The sequence below is a fragment of the Crotalus tigris genome, unplaced genomic scaffold, assembly GCF_016545835.1.
Source record: "Crotalus tigris isolate CLP2741 ecotype Arizona unplaced genomic scaffold, ASM1654583v1 scf7180000017551.9496454, whole genome shotgun sequence".
NCBI lineage: Eukaryota > Metazoa > Chordata > Lepidosauria > Squamata > Viperidae > Crotalus > Crotalus tigris.
The window spans coordinates 8,439,747-8,445,786 of NW_024096469.1; positions in this window are offsets into that span (position 1 = coordinate 8,439,747).

Consider the following 6,040-nt stretch of genomic DNA (forward strand, 5'->3'; position numbering starts at 1 on the left):
ATCGGCACATGATAATTTTTACAGAAGTTCCAGTGAATAATTTTGGCAAGTGCATTTTGTCATTGTTTACAACCAATTTGTGCAATCTTCTAGACCAGTGGTTCTCAACCTGTGGGTCGGGACCCCATTTGGGGTCGAACGACCATTTCACGGGGGTCGCCAAACAAGGCTGTCCGCCATTTTTCCCCCTTTTCTTTGGCCACACCCCTGGCACCCGGTGATGTATAAGTGGTTGGGGGTCACCACAACATAGGGAACTGTATTATGGGGTTGCGGCATTAGAAAGGTTGAGAACCACTGTTCTAGACTGATCTGAGTATATAATCTACTGTACAAGGAGATTACTATTATGGTTAGTCACATAGTTAGCAAGATGTTTGGACTGGACTTGACACGTCCAACCACCCACTGAGTCCTTCTCAAGGACATGAGATAGGTAGATGTTTTTATTTGGTGGTGTTAAGCTGTTCCAAATAAAGCTGCCTTTGACAATTGACTGATGGGGATTTTGGCAGTGCTGACGGTGCTCAAGTAGTGCTCCAGATGTTTTGGAATTGCATTCAAGACACCTATTACTACTGGTACTATCTTTTTTTTTCTTTTGCCACAGTCATTCTACTTCTATTTGAAGATCTTTGTATTTTGTGATTTTTTTTTCCTGGTTCTTTCTCTTGTCTTCTGCTGTCTCCATATACTACAATGTCCAGACTTTTTTGTCTTTCTTATCAACAATTGTTAAGTCTGGGTTGTTATGTGACAAGTGACTGTTTGAATTCTAAATTCTCAGACCACTTTAGTTTTCTTCATTTTCTATTACTTTGTCTATTTTATAGTCCCACCAATTCTGTCTTGCATGCAAATGGTATTTCTTGCAGATGTTTATTTTTTTTTAATTTATTTATTTATTTATTTATGAGACTTATATACAGCTTTAAGTGCAAGCACTGTCTAAGCGGTGTACACCAGTAAGCAATGTATATATATATTTACATTGCCCCCAACAATCTGGGTCCTCATTTTACCTACCCCGGAAGGATGGAAGGCTGAGTCAACCTTGAGCCGGTGAGATTTGAACCGCTGACCTGCTGAACACAGTCAGCTAAAGTGGCCTGCAGTACTGCACTCTAACTGCTGCGCCACCTCGGCTCATGTTCCAATGCTACTTTGCCATGCAGTTGTTTGTCATATACCAGTGTTGTTACTTTGTCATGCTTCTGTTTGTAGTCAGTCTGTGCAGTTCTTGCAGCAACTAACTAGGTAATCCACTGTTTCTTCAGCTTCTTTGCAGAGGTGGCATTTGCTATCTGTTGCTGTCTTCTCAATTCTGGCCTTGTATGCATGTTCTTAAGCCTTGGTCTTGTCAAGTAGAATTAGCCCCTCTGTCTCTTTTTTAACTTTCCTGCTCTTAGCCATTGCCAGGTCTTATCATTATCTGCTTTGCCTGCTAGGATTTTTTTTATGTAATGGCCATGTAATACTTTGCCTTGTCATGTTTCTTTTCTACTCTTCCTTTAGTCTTTCTTGTAGGCCAATTTGGTCTCTCCCGCATTCAGTAAGCCTTCCTGGTATATTAGCTTCAGTGTATCTTCTTCACTGTCCTTCCAACATTCTTCCATTGCCTTTTTTTTTTTTCCTTCTTCAGCTGTCTGATGTACTTGCAACATTCCACATTCCCCTATTTTTCCTTGGTAAGTAAAGTCTGTCAACGTTGCTGCATGGATTAATTTATTTTTATCATGAATTATATACCACCCAGCTCCCAGTGACTCTGTACCCTTTTAAAAAAATGTCAAGCCCAACACTGCTGGGTAAATCAAGGAAATAAAGACCACTCAGACTTTGTTAAGGTATTTTTAATGCCAGTCATAAAATAAATAAAACAAAAATCTCAGAAATTGTGTAGGAGATAATTCCAACCCTCACTTACAAACAAATTCTCTTTGAATGATTCAAAATGCTTCTACCTAGGTATCTTGCCACCTGGTTGGAGATGTTATTTATAACAGAAGCTTCCAATGGATTTGCCTTTGGTGTTTTGATTGTATACACCTAGTGTCCCTTTTTCATTACTTTCCCATTTTCCTCACAATGTCTCATATACCAGAATGACTGCACAGGTGGTGAAAGCCCTCTCTCTCTCCCATGTCAAAGTTAAGGAGATAAGGTCTCTTCCAACTTTATTATTATTATTATTATTAATAATAATAATATGAACCAGCAGTGTGCTGCAGCTGCCAAAAAAGCCAACACAGTGGTAGGCTACATTAACAGAGGGATAGAATCAAGATCACGTGAAGTGTTATTACCACTTCACAATGCCTTGGTAAGGCCACACTTGAAATACTGCATCCAGTTTTGGTCACCACAATCTAAAAAAGATGTTGAGACTCTAGAAAGAGTACAGAGAAGAGCAACAAAGATGATCAGGGGACTGGAGGCTAAAACATATAACAAACGGTTGCTGGTATTGGGTATGTCTAGTTTAACGAAGAGAAGGACAAGGGGGGACATGATAGCAGTATTCCAATATCTCAGGGGTTGCTACACAGAAGAGGGAGTCAAGCTATTCTCCAAAACACCTGAAGGCAGAACAAAAAGCAACAGATAGAAACTAACCAAAGAGAGAAGCAACCTAGAACTAAGGAGAATTTTTTTGACAGAACAATTAATCAGTGGAACAACCTGCCTCCAGAAGCTGTGAATGCTCCAACACTGGAAGTTTTTAAGAAGAGACTGGACAGCCATTTGTCTGAAATGGTATAGGGCAGAGGTCCCTAACCTTTTGGGTACCAGGGACCGGTTCCATGGAGAGAAGGTTTTTTTCCCGCGGACCAGAGGGTCCATGGTTTTGTGTGCTGCCTGCATCTCACGGATGGGGCTTTGCTTGTTTGTGAGGCCCGGGTGCTGGCGTGTCACGGCCCAGTACTGGTCCACAGACCAGAGGTTGGGGACCCCTGGTATAGGGTTTCTTGCAGGAGCAGGGGGTTGAACTAGATGACCTCCAAGGTTCCTTCCAACTTTATTATTGTTGTTGTTGTTGTTGTTTACCAAGTTGCTATCCCAAAAGAGGAACCAGGGCCATGATGGGTAGAATGCTCGTGAAAAAAGAGGGTTGAGACCTCCAGCCTTGACCTTCTCCACAGGGTGGAGCCATGGAATCAAGTGAACCCAGGAGGACAATTGAGGGTTGTGTATATCTTTTTCTCTCTTTCATGTCTTAAGGACTGTTGGGCTTGACCTTGGGCAGCTTGGTGGGCAATTGTTCTCCCCAAATTCTTTTTTTTTAATGGAGAAATAAAAGGCATATTCACATGCAAAAGTTATTCTTTTTTTCTGGATTTGACAAGCTAGCTAGGTTAATATTAGGAGACAGATCTCCCCGGTATGCTCTTCAGCAATGAGAACTCTTTTTTTGTTTTTTTGTCCAACTAGTGAAGACATCTCAAAATGCATGCCCAAGTCTGTTCCACCAGTGGCTGAAGTCCAATCACCCCAGTGGGACCAAATCAACTCACTTGAATTGAAGCCATTAGAAACCCAACCCCAGTTACAAAGAGTGGAACTGGAAGTGGTGGGGTGAAAGGGCAGGTTCTCCTACTTAAGTCTACAATATAATAGTGCATATATGTGTTTTTGTGTGTGTGTGTATATTTGTGTACATAATAGAGATAGCAGTCACATCTCAATTAGATCAATCCAATTTATAAAATTATTTCATCAGCCACATCTTTGTTGACTATCTGAGATCATCTCAGGTTACTGTATTTTTCTCAAGATGTGGAACTTCCTTGTTCCAAAGACAACCTTTTAATCTTCATACAGATCTATATTACTATTTAGTTAGAACTTTATGGTCAATATACCTGCAACATGCACGTAGAACTGAAACTATGAATTAATAGTATTTTTTAAAAAATCAATAAAACATACAGCTAAAATAACAATAGTAAAAATGCAGATTACAAATCCACGAGGTAGAATACATATGGTGGGTTGAGGTGGGCTCATATCTATCTATTTCTATCTTTTTCTATCTCAGGTAGATAGATGAGAGAGAGAGAGAGAGAGAGAGAGAGAGAGAGAGAGAGAGACCATTTTGAACTCATGTAAATTGACATATTTCTTAGGCTTCAATGCTATTTCAGTCTATTAGACTGTGAGCAGTTAGTAATTCCCATGGTAAGAAAAAACACCTACTATATAACACAAACTCAATAATACAATGATCCCTCATCAGTACAATCTTTCACATTCCTATACATAAAAAGGCATGAAAGTTGCTTGTATTTTTGACAAGCTGCAACTTTTTAAAAATTTATTTGCTTCCAAAAGTAAAGATAAAGCACAGTCTTTAACATCTTTTTATGACGCTCCTCTTTAGTGAAATAGGTCTGACGTGTATGAACATGTGGCTGAGCCAGTGGAGCCCATTGGCCATCTATGTGGGCCCTGGAGTTAAGCAGATCCAGGAAGCAGCAACACTTTTAGTGTGCAGGTAGGAGATTTCTGCATTTAGTTCAGGTGCATTTGGTAAATCACAATGTTTTTAAAGTCTATTTGGTATGGTTAATCTGCACCATCTTCATCTTCATTTCAATTTTAACAGCTACGGATTGGGAAATCTAAGTCTGGGAAAGTGAATTTTATTTATTTATTTGTATCCTGCCTTTATTAGTTTTACAAAGAACTCAAGACAGTGAATATATCCAACACATCTTCCTCCTCCAATTTTCCCCACAACAACAACCCTATGAGGTGGGTTGAGAGAGTCTAGTCCAAAATCACCCAGCTGGCTTTCAGGGCTAAGGCAGGACTAGAACTCACAGCCTCCTGATTTCTAGCCTGGTGTCCATTCCATTCTTTCCTTAGCTGATCTTTAATTGTCCATTTTTAATCTGTCCCTTAGAAAAGAGATAATGCCTGTCCAACAGAAGAAGAGTTTGAAGGGCTATAACCTTTATTCATGCTTAGGGATATTGTGAATGATCTGTATTTTCTCCTCTCCTGAGAGGCCAGTAGTGATTTTAATTGAAAAATAGCTGGAAAAATGCATCATTCTTCCATGCTGTCATCCATCTCACTTTTGCCCATTCCTGCCTGGGTACTATTCAGTCCTTAATAATGAGCAGTATCACTTGCAATAACCTATTTGCTAACACTGCTGTTAACATCTTTGTATCATTACAAAGTATCATTACTTTGTATCAATGAGACGGGACGACAATTAGCACACAGAGTGTGATCTTTGCTTTTGGTATAACTGCAATAGAAGCCTGACTGAATTGTCACTGATGAAATCCCCTTATCAAAAGTTCATCATATGTGACACAAAATTTGGTCTGTAAATGTTTTATACCATTCTATGGGAATCCATCCAGTATTGGTGTTTTACCATTTGCTATTTTAAAAAATTATTTGTTTAATCTCTATTTCTACATGATGGAACAAGTAAAAATCGTTTTTGTGTGTCATCCAAATGTGGTAGGTTAACTTTATTTAGACTTTATGTCTTTATTTGATACATTCTCTGGTTTGCTGTACAATTCTGAATAATTTTTTTAAAAATTGACAGTTTACAATTATTGAAGTTTTATATACTGTATTTCATCCCTTTCACTTTAATAGTTGAAATTGTTGGCCTATCTTTCTTTTGCTTTAAACAATTAACCAAAATCTTGCTGGCTCTTTCACCCTCCTCCTAATATTTCTGTCATAGACATGTTAGCATGAATTCTGTCTGCTGTGACATAGTATTACACAAACACAAACAGACAGAGGGAGGATGGATAGATAGATAGATAGATAGATAGATAGATAGATAGATAGATAGATAGGTAGGTAGGTAGGTAGGTAGGTAGGTAGGTAGGTAGGTAGATAGATAGATAGATAGATAGATAGATAGATAGATAGATAGATAGATAGATAGATAGATAGCATCTTAATTTCTATAGCAATAGTGTTAATTGACAAACTACAACGTATACAACAAAAATAATATTTAGAATTAATTGGACTCCACTTCATATAAAAAAGACAGCAT